This window comes from Mastomys coucha, unplaced genomic scaffold, assembly GCF_008632895.1.
Source record: "Mastomys coucha isolate ucsf_1 unplaced genomic scaffold, UCSF_Mcou_1 pScaffold22, whole genome shotgun sequence".
In the NCBI taxonomy this organism is placed as follows: domain Eukaryota; kingdom Metazoa; phylum Chordata; class Mammalia; order Rodentia; family Muridae; genus Mastomys; species Mastomys coucha.
The window spans coordinates 206256080-206274122 of record NW_022196905.1 but is presented as its reverse complement, the minus strand read 5'-3'; the positions used below and the strand labels follow the sequence as shown (position 1 = coordinate 206274122).

The following is an 18043-nucleotide window of genomic DNA, read 5'->3' as shown; positions in this document are numbered from 1 at the left end:
CAGCTCCATAGGAAGAACAACAATATCAACCAAATAGAGCTCTCAGGGTCTAAACCACCAACCAAGGAGTACACATAGAGAGATCCATGGCTTTAGCCTCATATGTAGCAGATGATGGCCTTGTCAGGCATCAATGGGAGAAGGGGCCCTTGGTCCTGTGAAGGCTGCATGTCCCAGTGTAGGGAAATGTGAGGGTGGAGAGGCAGGATTAGGTGGGTGGGTGGGGTCACACCCTCATAGAAGCAGAAGGAAGGGGGATAGGATAGGGGGTTTTGGGGGGAGGTAATCAGGAAGGGGAATAACATTTGAAATGTAAATAAATAAAATATTCAATACAAAATTATGTTAGTGATACTTGCATCTTCATAGGGTTATAATGACAAATGAGTTAATAAATGAAAAAAGTGATAATGAAAAAAAGAAAGAGGAGCTTAAAATAGAAGAAAAGAAGCTTTTCTTACTCCTCTAAAAATTGTACTAGCTAGATACCTGATTGGTTGCTTCCAGCTCCCAGTCCTGCCTCACAGGTATATGTGCTTCTTTTTTTTTTTATTATTTATATTTATTTTATTCACATTGGTGTTTTGTCTGCATGTATTATGTCTGTGTGAGGGTGTCACATCTTAGAGTTACAGACAGATGTGAGCTGCAATGTGGGTGCTAGGAATATGAATGCAGGTCCTCTGGAAGAGCAGTCAGTACTCTTCCCACTAAGCCAGCTCCAGGAACATGTGTTTCTATGTCCCATTGGAAAATGAAATATATCTGTCTTTGCATCCCTAATTTAAGCCTTTAAGTTGACGTTCAGGAGCATCAATCAGTTCTTGTATGGTCTTCTCTAAAGCAGAAAATCAAAGTCATGATGGAAGTTCAGAAACAACACAGAAGTTCATAAATGTATCTTCTCCTTTCTTTTCCTCTTTCTCTTTCTCTTTCCTCTTCCCTCATTTGCCACTGCTTTTAATTATAAATGTGACTTTTCTTAACAACTAATGATCTTCCTTCCTTAATTTTGAGTGTGCATACTGAACAATGTCCTTGTTTGTGGCTGAAGAGACACTATGAAATATTAGCTAACTGCTGTAGCTCCATAATTCTCTGAAGGTCAAATGCACTTGATGGCCACATTGACCTACTACTTAATACAATAATTGCTTACAGAGTTAAATATTGCAGTCTGGCCTCTATTGGAGAGAGGGCATTCTATTAACCCCATTGCCATGTTTAAACCCAGGATTTCAAAAACATCTTTTGTCAGCCTGTCCCTAACAGCAAAGCCACTACCGAATGTAGCTTCCTCTTAGAGTTAACATCACATTGCTTGTAAATTATGTACTATTAAAAGTGTACATAATGAAACAGAGTTTAGGGATTCACTCAAGCTCATATTATATATAATATGTATATATAATATAGTATATATATAATATATATGTATATATTCTACTCCATATGCCAACCTACCTACCTACCTACATTTGTCCTTTAGTCTTTAGCTTCTATAGTTTTTCATTTGAGATCCCACATTTTTGTGTTATCTAGTATGAGCTGCAACCTTACTATGAGTCTGCAACCTTACATAGTGTCTCTTCAAAGTTTTTCTTGTGGCATTAATTCATGTATCTAGAAAGCATGCTTTTATACCAATATTCTGTTTCTTAGCTTGTGAAAATCCTATTCATGTACAAACTCTATGGTCCCAAACTTAACTCCACAGCTTCTGTTAGCACCTATTGTCTAGGTCTAGTAATTCATCATGGCTGCTCTCTCTTCCCTACAAATGTAGACTGGTTACATGTGGACCTAACTGATCACTGTCCTTCTGTGGACAAGTGCTGAAGGAATTCATGCTCTGCTGTGGTACAGAGTTGTCTGTGTCACCTGCCAATGATGGTAAAACACCAGCTGATCATATTAAAAGTCATCAGTTTCTACAGGTTCACGAGGTCAGGAAAATCTGTAGATTCAAGAATTTTAGTTAATCAAAACACAAGCCATTCTTCTATTTTTTTCACAAGCAGGGTCTTGACCTCTGTATAGGAAATCTAATTTGGTTGAGGACTGAATCTTTGTTGTAGGATATAATACTTTTGCTGTATGCTCTGAAGTTATAATTCACTTTTATGTCACTGTATCAGTTGGGCAGGGTTCAATCGTGGAACAGAGGCAGCAGAATGGGTATATATTGCAAACAAGATTTATTATATTGGCTTACATGATACTCTTTGGGAAATCCAATAAGTTATCTGCATGATGGAGAGGCTGAGAAACAGTAGCTGCTCCATCCATAATCTGAATGTCTCAGCAGTACCAATAAAGACTAAAGAAGGCCTGGGGCACTGCTAGAGTTTTACTCCTCTATCCATGATGGGAAAACAAAGAAACTAGGTTCTGGTGCCAGTTCCAGAGCTGCAGTAACAACAGTAAGTGCTAAGTGACAAGAAGCCAAAGTTGGCAGGCAGGCATAGCCTTACCTTTGCCCAGATCTCTGTATATCTCAGGTGCTGGAAGAATGCACTGTCCACTTCAGTTGATCCTTCTTGAAAATACACTTCGCAGGAGTATTAGTCATTCCCAATCCAATCAAACTGATACTCAAGAATAGACCTCATGTTCAAACTCTGTAATTATGTTTTTGGCCGAACACCCATTAAGCAGAATAATAACCACATGACCCATTGTCTTTATAGTTACAATTCTGTAAGCATCTTCTAGTTTTTGCTTTCTTATAGAAAAGAGTTCAATCAAGAGGCAGATAGTTGAAACAGAAGTTTATTCAGCACAGCAAATAAGGCATTCCTAAAGGAGACTGGAGTGTTATGCCCAAGTGAGAGGCATCAGCAGAGTGGCTCTTATATTGTGGATTTCAAAGTCATTTTATGAATATTTATGAGGTGATAGACTCTTCATGGAGTAAGGTGATCCTTTAATCCTACCAATTATAATTGACTGGATCTCCATTTGGGGTATTTTGTTCCATACCCTTTAGAAAAGCCCAGCAGTAGAGTGACACAGACCCTTGGGTAGTGTGCATGTGTGGGAAATGCCCTTGTGCCTCACTTTTGATATATCAAGATTAGCATAATTTTACCCCAAAGATATTAGCCACAAAGGACATTCTGATCCTGAGGAGAGACAGTTGCAGCCCCTGGGTCATCTCACTTCCAAAGCTTGTTTGAGATCGCCTAAAGTCCCATGGTTGACCTCATAACTGGCTGTTTGTTAAGACATTTTTATTTGCCCTGGAGTTAAGCTATTCTGTTAGTTTTTTAATGGAGTATTTTATCACAAAAGCTGGGACCATGGTTTTATAACAAACTGGCAAGCAACATGAATAAGAAACAAGACTTAGGCTGTCTGTAGAACTCAGTTCTTCCAGCTCCACTACTCACGTTTCTCTTCTCCATAACAGCATCCACACCCCATCCTATATTTCTCAACACCGTTGTAAATGTTTCATAGTTGTGAGAGCCCTATTGGTATAGTAGAGACCTCATATGGAGCCCTGGATCATCCATAATGCTCAAGACAGCATCTGTGTGGATGTTATGCAGCTCTTTGTTTGACTCACCATATCTTCTCATCTAGATTTCACATGGATGACAGTTCTTCATGGCCATGTGTCAAGTTTCCTTTGTTCTCCCATAGAGAAGCACACCAGTGACAGCTGTGCCCAGTATACTTCTTTAGGGTTGCCTATTTAGTATCAACTCTAACATAAATCACTCGAGGACAGGTACAGTGTCTCTTTCTTGTTCCTTGTTTTAACTCTGGTGTGTAGTATAAGCCAGAGATCCCCTAGGTAATAAATATTCATTTATACAACAAATTAGCTAATACACTTTGACACAGTGGCTATCAATTACTTGGATGCCCTTGTAGTCATTAATAAGCAAATTATGATATTAAAACCTTTTTATGTATTTGTACTGTAGCTAGGTAGCCATTCTCTAAAACTCTAAAGTTACTTATATATGTATATATGTACATATATTCTATAACTATCGTATGTCATATTTATTATGTATTTAGACTTTTAATTTAGGCTCTGCCAGCATTGTCATCACTGGTTCAAAATGTACTGTTTTCTGCATTATCTGAAATGGCACCATGATGAACTAGTGTCTTACTAATTTTCTCTGACTGTCCAATGAGTCATATAATATTTCCTGTCAAAATCTTTCATCTCATTTTTTTGCTAGCTAAATGCTTCAACTACTGACATTATTTATGGAATAGAAAGTTGCAGGAAGTGAGTTAACTCCATTTTACAAAGTACAATTTTTTTTTTTTAGGATGCAATTTCCAAAGTTGAAATTAGGAGAAAAAAATAAAGTTCATTCTTTTAATATAGATGCATGCTTCCTTGCTCTCTCCTATATAGCATCTCTCCACTTGTGTATACATTCACAAACATGTATGTATAGGTGGTATGCAGTTGTGCATCTAAGTGTACGCTTGCTATGATTTCTGGCTTAATTATCCACTCTGAAAGCTCGAAAGACTGCTTCCTGACTGCTTGTTCACAAACAGAGTTTTGTGCAGAGTGTCTTTCTGCTGTTGCTTTCTCCATGTAGCACTTGTGATGATTCCTGCTACAACGGCTCCTTTCCCTCAGCAAAGGTCAATTCTTCCTGGGAAAACTGGTGTCTGTAACTGGCTTTCCATTGCTTTCTATTATCTCTGGTGGAAATTCTCAAAATTCATCATGTCTCAAATACAATCATAATTGTTTTCCGAGACTTCATAGCCGGAAAACAGTGAGCCTGATGTTGTGGATGGGGTCTACTGGTAATGAAATGGTGCAAATAGCCTGAAATTGGATACAATGTTAAAAGCAAATCTAAATGTATTAGGTATGCACTTAGTTTAGCATGCCTCCTATCAGTTGGTCCTAATAATGGCAGCTATGTCATCCCTACGCGTCCATGTCGCTTTATCCTGAGGTACGTGCTGACCTTTGTGTTCCGATTTTATGTTCCATTGTTTAATGCCTCTTTGGCCAACATTTAACCAAATCCTTCCTAGAAATGAGGTGATATGATTTAGCTTTTATCTCTCCATGAAGCGCAGCTTTGCTGTCTAAGTGAGTTTACTTTAGCTCCCCGTTCATCTAAATCTGTAACACAGTAATCCTCTGCTTACAGACTTTCCCATGCAGAATGGTCATCCAGCATGTCTGTCATGGTTGCAGAAAGAGCTGGAGCTGAATCTGGCTGTGCTGCTTTAAATTCTCAAATGTTTCCAGCAAATTTCATCAGAATATCTAAGGGTCTGATTTTTTTAAGTCATTAATAAGTCAATACATTGGATAACAACATATTTTTACAGTTGTTAGGTCATATACACATGTACTATGCATATGCATGTATCATTGAAAGCTAGTAGTGCTATCTTAGAATTGCATGTATTTCTTTTTCTGTTGTAAGCACAGTATCTTTTGGGAGCTCTTTAGGATACTGGCAGTGAGAGTTGAGGATATAGCTAGGAGAGAGAGAAAGCACTTGTTTAGCATATGCAAGCTTCAGGATTGGTCCCCAGCACAGCAGAGCAACAGCTGGAGGAAGAAAAAGGGAAGGGGGATAAGAAAGGTGGCTGGAGGAGGGAAAGTAGTGACAGAGGAGAAGAAGAGGATGAGGAGGAATAGGAAATATCAGCCTTCAGAAAAGAACAATGGAACCTCTGAAGTTTCAAGGAAAGACAGATTAATACAAAAAATAATTATCAGTGATTATAAGCACAATAAAATACATGTAAATTAGCATGGGCTATTCTTACAAGTGATGCTTTCATAAAATTAGACAATAAAATAAGTATTTTCTTAATAAATATAAATTATAAATATTATATAAAATTAATATTATAAATGTTTTAAAAAATCTATATTTGTCTTCAAAATTAATCAATAAGCCAACAAAGCTCACATTGAAAGTATGCTAGGCAATCTATATTAATTCTAATGATTTTACAAGTAATGTATAATATTTTAATATCACTTAGATATGTATTTAAAAGCCTATAATCATTTAGAACTCTGCATTAAGTGATCCTTACAGATAATTAGGCATTTATATTTCAAAAGAAGCTTGCACACTTATACATTAGGGTAAGAACAGCCTGTTCAGGAGTTTTATTAGAGTAGGATTCTCACCATGAGAAAGAGCCATGCTAACATTTATTTAATGCTTGTGGAGAAAAGCCACCAATAAGGTTTTGTGTACAAAGTAATTAATTCTATGTCATTTTCATCAACTTTATTTTAACTCAAACAATGGAAGGGCATCCAGTTTGCTCTCTGTTTTTATGTTCATTTGATTTACACTTCTAAGTCATAGTCTGTCTTGACAGAAGTCAGGGCTGGAAATCAAGCAAGACCAGAAACAAAAGCCATAGAGGAAAGCTGCTCACTGGCTTGCTTTCTCTGGTCCGTGCTCAGCTTGCCTTCTCATACAACCTAGAACCAATGCCACCACCCACAATGGGCCACACCCTCCAATTTCAACCAACAACTAATGTAATTCCCTACAGTCAGGACCACAGGCTAGTCTAACCCTTTGGACGGCCTCAGAGAACTCTGGGCAGAAGCTAAGAGAATGGGTAAAAAAGATTTACTTTTTTATGCTAGTTATAAAAGCAGGGCTAATTTTCGTATGCTTTTGGCTGGGGGAAAAAGTCCAAGACTAAAGGGATTTATTATCCAGAATTTTTAGTACATGCTAGAGTAAATTTTAAATCAGCATATCAAAATGTATACCTACAGTCTTGACCCCAAACAACCATTAAAATGAAAACATAATTTAAGTCAGCTTACATTTCTATCTTCTGTGGGGACATAGATTTTATAATTTCCATAAATATGGATGTAAAATTTCATGCATTTAAATAAACCCTAACATTTTGAAAAGATTTGCCTTCCAGTTTGTTAAAGTAAAGCAAAATGAAAGAAAAATTATACTCAAATTAAATACCCACAATCTCTAAGGGTGATGGAAAAACACAAATTGACTCACCTCTCTGGGAGAGGCAAAGGTTACAACAGAGAAGTAGGACTGACTCAGCACATCATAATCTGTCTCTGCTAAGTAAGTCCTGCTAATATTCAGGACTTAACCCATATCTACAAGTCCATAGGGAATGCACTCCATCTAGGTTGCCTAGCATCTGACATCCCATCAAGGTGTCTACCCCTTATATTTTTAGTACACAATATTTTGATTGGCTTATTATTTCATTCTTCTGGTTAGTTAGTAAATGAACATAAATGGATACTCCATCAGGTCCTGTTTAACTCTTCTTATTGTTATAAATGTGTTTTTCAAGAATTGAATATAAAAGTCAAAAATAAAGCTAAGATACCTTAATATACCATAATTACCTAGTACAGTTACTTGGAGTAACTTAGTATACTATACACAGTATAATAATAGAGTAGTGTAGGGTATATAGTTAGTATAGTAACTTAGTATACTATACTCAGTATAGTAATAGAGTAGTGTAGGGTATATAGTTAGTATAGTAACTTAGAGCAACTTATAATAATTAGTAAAGGACCCCTGTCTTTGTTCCCAAGTTAAAAACATTAGAAATGCAAATAAAAATAATTTTTATTATTGTTCTACCTGAGATTCATATATAAACAGGAATAACATTTAAGGGAACAAGGGACTGGAGTTTTGGAGGAGTAAGAAATCACACTGGGCTGATCACTTACAAAGGAGAGTGCCCTTTAATTTAGACCATTATAATATTGATTTCTACTTGCCCAGTAAGATCAGACCTGTGGAGAAATATGAGCTTTGGTGAACTAAAAGTCTAATATCTTATTGCTGTCAGTTTTAATCATTTCAGTCTCAATATCATCTGTCCCCTTGATAAGGAGCAATAGTTTTCCTTTCTTTTGGTCCTGGTTTTTTGGTTTATCTGCTCGTATTAAAGCACATACTTCCTTGGTGATTGAACGCAGATTGGAAAGTGGGATAATGTAGCTGGGAATACTGATATTTTAAAGTAAGGTTTAGTTGAATTTGCTGAACAGCCAAGAAGAGATAAAATTATAAGAACAGTAATCCTATTCACAAGTTGTTCACACAGCCATGAATAAAGGTAGTTTAAAAATGAGACTTTGTTTGTTTTGCTCACTGGCACAGCCTCTGTATTTATCTGAGTGCCTGACATACAAAAGAAAGTAAATAAACATTTATGGTTGAGTGGAGACATGCTTTTCTAGTTCTCAAAACCTTTGCTGTCATCTGAGGATTCTATATTATATTATATCCATTTTCTGTCACGTTCACTTTATTGTTTTTCTATATCGTCAAACATCCATTTTCCTAAACTAATCTTGCAATTTTGGCTTTGTCCAAAATGGAGGATTACTTTCTTTTTTAATTAGTTAATTAACTAGCTAATTTACCTTACTTCCCAACCATAGTTTCCCCTCCTCCCTCTCCTCCCAGTCTTTCTGTCCCACCCCTCCTCATTCACTCTTCCTCCCTTTGTTCTCAGGAGAGGGGAGGACTCTCATGGGTATCAAACAGTCTCAGAATATCAAATTGCAGTAAGACTAGCCACATCTTCTCCTATTGAGGCTAGACAAAGAAGCCTAGTAGGTGGGAGAGGTCCCAAATGTAGGCAACCAAGTCAGAGAAAGCTCCTGCTACTACTTTTAGGAGTTCCATATGAAGACACAGCTGTAAAACTGTTTATGTATGTGCAAAGGGCCTATATCGGTTCCCTGTGTGCTCCCTGGTTGGCAATTCAGTCTGTCTGAGCCCCTGTGAGCCCAGCTTAGTTGATTCTGTAGGTTTTCCTGTGGTGTCATTGACCTCTGTGGGTCCTCTACCTTTCCTCCCCTTCTTCCACAGGATTCCTCAAGCTTCTCCTTCTGGCTGGGAGTTCCTGCATCTGTTTCCATCAGTTGCTGGGTGAGGCCTCTCTGATGATGATTATGTTAGGTTCCTTTCTGCAAGTATAGCATACAAACACTCCTGCCTCTTACCGCATTTTTAATAATAGTACTATTATTGTTATTTCTATGTTACTGAAGGTACTTGCTGCTACTGCTAGTGATTATGATGATGAGAACTGATGATGGTGATGAAGATGATGGTGGTGACTGGTGGTGCTAGAATTTGATAATACTGAGGATTAATGGTTATTGTATTGTTTAGGATTTTTTGGTCAAATTGATATAGCTAGACTCATCTGAGTGGAAGGAACCTCAACTGAGAAAAATGTCTTCATAAGATCAGTCTATACAGAAGGTTGCGACACATTTTCTTGATGATGAATGTGGGAGGGCCTAGTCTACTTGGAGTGGTACTAACCCTGAGCAAGTGGTCTTAGGTTGTATAAAAAAATAGTGTGAACAAGTCATGAGTCACTCAAAGTTACTCTATGGTTTCTGTTTCAGTTTCTGCTTCTAGGTTCCTTCCTTGAGTTCTTACCCTGACTTCCTGAGATGATGGCCTGTGATCTGGAAATATAAGCCAAACAAACCCAGTTCTCTCCAAGTTGCTTTTGGTCACAGAATTTTATCATAATGATATAAATTCTAATACAATAGTGATGGTTATGATGATGGTGACGTATGGTGATGATGATAATGATGATGATGATGGTATTAGAAGTATCATATATTCCTTAGCCTGATCCATCACACACCCTTTGTTACTTTGATAGATGGTTCTCTGCACCTTTACTAAGGTCAAAGCCTGCTCAATCTCTATGGTGCTTTACATTCTTTCACATCAACATAGGGAAGCCATTTTTGTCGTTGTTTACTATTCACAAGTCTGTGTCTTGTGCCTTTTGCTTCTATCCCTCAGTAGATATCCTGTCATACCCATCCTCCTTGCTTTCTGGGGAGTGGGAACTACCTACTTTGTTTCATTCCCTTTCAGTCTGTCATAACAGGGAACAGATGGCACACTGACAACAAAATGATTTGAACTGTGTGTATATTTACAAAGACTCACCATAAAATAAGCAAGGACAAGGAAGCACATAACTAAGAAGTAAACGGAGGCTGACTGTGGGAGACCTATCATCACTGCTAAACACTAAGTCAGAGGAGAGGTAGAGAGGCAGCTAGAACCACAGAGAACAGAGACCTTCCATTGAGCGGTACCACTAGGCCAAGGTAAAACCAAAGGGAAGGGATCTGAGTAATGCACATTTAATTTTCTTCCATACCTTTTCTTCCTAGTCTTGCTGGTGTTCCTCACTATTTCTTCCCAAAGGGAAATGAGACTGAAGAGGTGCTCATGGTTGTAATCAGTATGAGCTTCTGTAGGACAGAGAAGCTAGAGAAGAGTGGAGACTGGATGCTCAGTGTAAGCATCAAGTACTGTCCCCTGTCTCCGTACCTGGTATCCATTCTCATCTCTTGTCCTCCTGGGTCATAAGTCCTAAAGAGCAGTAGGCTTGTATTACAGCTTGAACCTGTTACAGGGTCCTTTCTTGCCTGAAGATCCATGTATAATTGGACACTTAGAGGTCACCCAATAAAAGGACTGAAAAAAAATATGTCAAATGGCATATTACTTAAGAAACTATAGGATAGTTTGCCACTTCCTGTCATGTTGGAATCCACAAACTAGAAATTATAGAGAAAGGGAGTCCTAAACAACGGCTGAGCCTTTTGAGCCTCAGGTGGGCTTTAACTCAAGAGTTAGGGTACTTACTGATATTCACAGTTATATAAAAATCCCACCAATTCAGTGACCACACACTGAAGGCTTATATTTTTCAGAACCTATTTTAGTTAAGGTTCCTAAATGCTTCAAGTTCTCTTCTAGCCCAACCAAAGGTAAGGGAGAAAGATGGTTAATAGGACAAGGAGGATGTGGACCTGTTTAGAAGTAGTTCTTTGGTGCAATTTCAACTATGAATCAGTAATGGCAATTCAGTCCAATCAGCAAACCCCAAATAGTAATCAGCATCAGTGGCTTGGTCCAGAAGAAACTACAATAGTTTGCTGAACTGGCACAAGTCCTCAGAAGCAACAAGAAGCAGCTGGAATACCATGAGAAGGTCTTTGACTCTTTTCTTCCTACGAATTCATAACAAACAAAGATCATCAAAGACCAGCAATGCTAGTGCTGTCTGTTGGGGTATACTTATATGCTTTCCAAATATCACACGTCCTTTCAGATGTCTGCCTCTCACATATCTGCTTCAGTACAACATAAGACAGCTTCCAGAAAAACACCACATCACACAACTGAGTCTCCAAAGAAACCAGAAATCTCCACTTCAACAGACAATGGGTGGCTGAGTTTAGAAAGGGGTTTCATTATACATTCAGAGTTAGGAGCTTGAAAGGAAGAAAAATGTGGATACTGTAAAGTAACAGATAGGCCCAAGCAATGTGATCCCACAGAGGGTCCTCCTATTGGACACTTTACTGAATGGAGGCAGGAAGAGTAATACACTGGTCATTGAGTTAGCCTAGTCATGAGGTATGCAAACATCTCTCTGCTTCTATCATGCCCTGACATAGATTTGAGGCAGGGGCGTACATTTGGTGGAAGAGGCATCAAGAGAATTCAGACTTCTCCTTTGGCACTTCTACTCTTTCTGGACAGAACCAACATCATATTGGTTTAAACATTTTCATTCTCTAGCCTGTGCCAGGAATAGAACTGCCAGAAGAACCAAGCACAGTTTCTGATTTCAGCCAAGAAAAAACTGCTCTTTGGGGGAGGGAATCCCCTAGTGTAAAACTGCTTAGGCAGGTTCTACCTTGTTCTCATCAGAAACTTCATTTTGCTTTCACATGGAGATCAGTCAACATATACCATATCACTGATCTCCCCAAACTTCACAGGCCAATTAAGATTATTATTTTCAAGTTATATTTTCAACCCTATAGTACAGATCTCACTACAATGTAAAGAGGATTAGCTACTCCCTGATTAATAACACCTATTAATGTAAAGCCAACAAATGTTGTGGACCATTGTGATAGTATACTGATCATATTGTACTGATGGACAGATTATTCAAGGACTTCTTGTTTCATCTTTCTCCGTTCCCTTCTGTCTCTCTTTATCTGTGTCTCTCTGTCTGTCTCTGTACACACACATACACAGAAGAATGGGACAGAGAGAGAAGAGAGAGAGACAGGGAGAAAGAGAGAAAGACAGAGAGACAAGCAGAAAGAAAGGGACACACACAGAGAGACGCACACAGAGAGAACACAGTAGAATAACAGCTCCACAGCTAGATAAAGAATATACAGTATTATTAACGTTGTGTATGGACAGAAAATATCTGACTGTGATCACTGACTGAGATAAGGTGGAGCACATGTGACAAACCAATGCTAAGCATCAAGAAGTGGGGGTCATATTGAACTTTACCAGTAAAAATGACACACCTATCTCAAAAGGGAATGTGGATAGCCATACTGTTGTTTTGGCTCATGATAAATATACTAAATGCCTATTATGCATCCATATTTTTGTTTGATGAACAGAAATATTGGTGATTGAACACCATGTTTAAATCTTTAGTTTTTAACAGTGTTCTAATTGTCAATGACTATTTTAAAAATATACTGCTATGAGACATTTTTTGGTACATTAGTGATGGAGGTGAATATCTGGAAGCTATAAATTGGCTATAATCTATGCTATACTGGTCTTTAATTATTCATAAAATTAGTTTTCAAATTCTGACTATATACATTTCAACTGTATCTTCCAGGACTGTGGGAATAATATGGTATTCTATAGTCTAACTGTATTCCCATATTTCTAGTTTCCTGAATTGTTAGGCTTTCTCCTCTACCATACTCCATCATAGCTAGCATATTGATTTCATTAGCATAGGCTGTTGTTGACCAAACTCTTATTTGATGTATTTTTATCATTCTTAGGTGCCCAAGAGAATACACTGTATGCCAAATCTTGATTGGATTGAACATTGTCCACAAGTTGAGTTATTTGAAACTTTGATTACTCCTCTTTTTGTCAAATACACATGCATCCTTCAGTCACACATGCAAATATTTCAGATAAAGGGGAGAGGAAACTGACACCTGCATTGACTTAGAGTACATGCAGCTTTTCTCATTTTGAGCCCGTTTGAAACTTTTCAATTGCAGTAAATCAAAGTAGGATCAAATTCGAGTGAAATCCTATAGAGATGAAATGAAGGGCAGTTCCATGAGAACTGACATCAGATTAGAAAGCGATCAACTGACCCAGGAGAGGTTTCATGCAGAGGTGCAATAGAGATTCTCAGGGATGAGGAAAGCCAGCCAACTGTAACATGAGCAATTAATGATAATTCAGACATCCAAGTTTCTCAGTCTAAAGTCTGTCCACATTTTCTTATCCAGTAACCTTGGGTCCACTCATTCTCCATCAAGGTAAGAATCCTGTTAAGACAGAATATAATTTGTTCTATTTTATGTCTTCATAAGTCTAAGCTTAAATCCCAGCTTTACCTACCATGTGACAATATCATAACACACAAGAGATTTAAGATCTGTTATGGAGAACAGTTCTCCATATATGCTGTTAATTTTGTCTTCAAATGTGTGTGTATGTGTATGTGTGTGTGTGTGTGTGCATGCATTCTTGAGGGATAAGGGCTACTTCAGTGATTTCACAGTTAATAAAAGCTTTATTGTTAACTACATACCCCAGAGAGCTCAAAACTGCTCCATTTTGATGATTTATTAAGAAGACTCTCAACTCATGATTCAATATGACATTACAGTAAATGGGTCAGAAGCAAAATTAGAAGCTGAAATAGCTCACTTGGTGTGCAGGAAAGGTGAGGCAGCAACTTCCAAGAGGACTTTGCCAGAGGAATCACAGAGGGTCCACTTAAGTCCTCCAGCAGCCAGCAGTGACAGTGATGGCTGGTGTCCACCAGGGGAGTTTATTAGAGACTTGGCTCCCAGGGTTTCTACTAGAAGCTAGATTATTAAGGAAAGTAAATGTTTGACACAATGCATACCACTGTCACAGAGTAGGAAACACTGTTAGCCACCCTCAGGAGAACTGAGAATCATGAGGACATCCATAAACCCAAATTACTGGTCACAGTAGAGGAGACAATCTTAAAAACAAAGTCTTATTGAGGATAGCCGTCTCAGGCCTATAATGTCCAGGCTTTCTCATACAACATGGTAACTCTGCTGCAATTATTCCAGTTATTGTATAGGTCTGAGTGTCATCATGAGTTAAAACCCATGAATATAAAACAGCCATACTTTCTAAGTTTATGTTAGTATTGGAAGTTGAGCATGTACATTAAATTGTCTTTTCTTCTTACTCTACTACAGCAATTTATTCGATTATATCTTAATGGTAAAACTGGTCATTTGTCAAAAACTTCAGAAATTTTCACTCAATGTTTTCACTGTGCTGAATAATACATTGATTAAAAAATTATTAACACTTTAAATAAATGCATACTGACATAACTCTTTTAGATTGTATAAGATGATATTTGTTTGAGTTACGTATAATTAATTGATACTTCTGACTGAGATAAAAGTTAGCAATTTTTTCTTGTCTACTTACATACTTTTTAAAAGATTTTATGTACTGAGAAATGGATTAAGCCAAGCTCTATAATAAAGCCCAGGTATGGTTTTTTGTCTGGAAGAAAATGAGAAAGAATAGAATTGACCAAAAATCAGTTTGAAAAGTGAAAAATGACATTGGAAAGAGCACATTCATACATTCTGATGTGCTACACCATCTTTACAGGATAAGGGATAAAATGAAGAGTGTAGTTTCATAATACATGTCTCCCTGGGTTTGTATACAGTGTATTTTCAAGATGATATGGAATATGTATGTGTCTGTATATGTATGCAAAGTACCACACCTTCCCCTCATCTCTCTAGTATTGTATGTTTAAAGATGTTTCACATTTGATGAGGATACAAAAGTGTTATGCTGTATACATTTGTCAGTCTTTAAATCCCAATTCCTAAGGCATTTTATGCAGCCTCTTTATTAATCACTTACACAGTTACCTGAGGAAGAAGTCAGTGATCACTCAGCTAGATAATGATTAGTTCAGGTCACAGACTTTGCCAAGCACAAAAGACATAGTCATTAACAAACAAAATACATCAAACTAGAAATCAGCCTGGGAAAGAGTAGGAGGACCACAGGGGTTTCAGGAAGTGAAATGGTATCGCATGCCATTACACATCTGTCTACAACAATACAGTGCTAAAATCAAGAGTGAAGTCTGGATGATAATTGTGTGTTAGTGTAGTCAGCAGTTACAGCAATTACGACTGTGGTGAAAGATGGTGGTACTGCAAATGAGCAGTTATGAAAGGCCAAGTGCAGGAGCTGTATGGGGAACGTCTGTGCTTGTCTTCAGTCCTGCTACTAAAACTAAAGGTAACTAATTAAAAACAAATGGGTTCGGTTATCATAAGTTCTGATTGTGCTTTTGAATAGACAAGTAACTGGGTTAACCACTAGGAAATATGACATATTAATACACTGAGTAGGGCCCAACATGAGGTCTAGGAAATAAGGAAAAAAATGCCCTGAAAAGGGACAATAAGATTACACAAGAAAACATATTTTATTTCCAGCTGAGGAGGTTATAAAAGCTTTGTACTTAGCCAGTGTCTCAGTTTCTCTCCTATTGCTGGGACAAATTACCTGATGTGAACAGCTTGAGGAAAGACAGATTTACTCTGAGTTGTTTTGATTTGGGACTATGGTAAAGTAGATGATCATGCCAGTGGCGATGTGGGAAGCAGAGAGGGAGGAAGTGACCAGGTATAACCTCCTAGTAACCTATTTCCTCCAGCTAGGCCTGCCTCCTGCAGATTCAACAAGCTTCCACAAGGGCTGGAGAGTGGTTAAAGAGGGGTTCTAAGTTCAGCCTCCACAACCTACATGACAGCTCACAATATAACAGGATCCAATGTTCTTTCCTGGGATGCATGCAGATGGACATGCCATCAAAGCACCCATATACATTAAAGAAATAAACCCTTAACCAGAAAATATTATCCTGAATGAGGTAACTCAGACCCAAAAGGACATGCATGGCATGGACTCACTAATAAGTCTATATTAGCCATAAATAAATAATAAATAAATAAATAAATAAATAAATAAATAAATAAATAAATACCTACAGCATACCAAACATACAGTCCACAGAATTCAGAAAGGTCAACAAGTTGGAGGCCCAAGTGCCAATGCCTCAGTCCCACTTGGGAGGGAGAAGAAAGCAGTCACAAGAGGGGAAGAAGGGAGGGACAAGTGAGGAAAAGTGGACTGGGTGGGGGGTGGGGAACATGATGTGGTATTGGGGGGTGGGGGTGAGGACTTAAGTCTGGAGGGTCAGCAGAAAGAATGGAAACAGGAAACTTCGAGAGGTAGAAGGTTGGAAGGGGCTCTCCAGAATTTACCAGAGATCTGGGAGGTGAGAGACTCTCAGGAATCAAAAAGAGGGACCTTAGATGAGATGCCCTACAGTGGGGAGAGGAAACTTGAAGAGTCTACTTTCCAGCAGAAAGTCAGGGCATCAAGTGAGGGATGGGTTGCCATCCCACAGTCTGACCCATAATTGTTCCTGTCTGAAAGAACTGCAGGGATAGAAATAGAGGGAAGCCTGAGGAAAAGAAGGTCCAGCAACAGGCCCAAAGTGGGATCCAGCTCAAGGGAGGCCCCAAGGCCTGACACTATTACTGAGGCTATGGAGCGCTCACAAAATGGGACCTAGCAGGACTGTCCCCCTAAAGACCCAACAAGCAGCTGAAAGAGTCAGATGCACATATTTGCACTCGACCAATGGACAGAAGCTGCTGACCCCTGTGGTTAAATTAGGGAAAAGCTAGAAAAAGGAGGAGGGCCACCCTGTAGGAGGACCAGCAGTCTCAATTAACTTGGACCCCCGAGATCTGTCAAACACTGGACCACCAACCAGGCAGCATACAACAGCTGATATGAGGACCCTAATACATATACAGCAGAGGACTGCTGGGTCTGGGTTTAGTCAGAGAAGATTCACCTAACCCTCAAGAAACTGAAGGACCCAGGCGGTTAGAGGGTTGGTGGAGTGAAGGCTGGGGGGTGGAGGCATCCTCCTGGAGACAGGAGTTGGGGAGGAGGTATGGGATGTGGAACAGTTGGAGGGTGGACTAGGAAAGGAATGAAATTTGGAGTTTAAAATAAATAAATAAATAAATATATATATATACATAAATAAATACATAAATATATAAATACATAAATGAATAAATAAATGATAAAAACTCTGGCTGTACTCTGATTTTTTTTTTAAACACAGGTCTCATTATGTAGCCCTGCCTAATCTAGAACTCATTAAAGTGATCTGGTTTGCTTCATACTCACAAACATCTACCTGCCTCTACCTCCTGAGTGCTAGGATTAAGTGTGCAAGCCACGATATTCGGTGTAAACACAAGATTTATTAAAAAACTTTCAACAAGCAATATTATGACTGTATTTGAATCTTTAAAATATCATTCTAGCTTCCTTGAAAATAAATCCTCTTAAGAAATGAAAATTAAAAACTATTAGATCTTGAGAGTCTTCTTTAGTATTTATTTTTTTAAAATTAAATTATAATTACACCTGAGACATGAAACTGCCTGGATTGAGTATGTGGTATCAAGAATGGGAGGACATACTTGATCAATACTTAAAATTGAAAGTACATGATGATTTGTGAGACACTAAAAGTAACGGAAAAAGTCAAAAACAACTCTTCAAGTATTTTAACTTTAACTTCTAGGTAGAAGAAAATGTCATGTTGTTGACTCATTTGAAGCAGCAGAGACAAAAAAATAAATGTCAAGCAGCTGTGGATGAAGACAATGAACTAAGCCTGAATATATGTCATTGAGGTGGTCACATGATATTCCCAAGTGCTTAATGGTAATGCCTGTTTTGAAGATTGAAACACAAGAACCATTAAAATTTAACTAGAAACCAGGACTGGATGGGTGCTAAGCCTAAACATCAGCATTATAATCAGTTACTTAGGATGCGAATCTTGGCATGAGGCAGACTGC

General features: G+C 38.2%; 1 pseudogene; it reads left to right on the top strand.

Annotated features, from left to right (window-relative positions):
- The first annotated feature begins 4928 nt into the window (after nt 1-4928).
- The window catches only part of LOC116067818, a 127920-nt pseudogene continuing 114805 nt past the window's right edge, over nt 4929-18043 (top strand).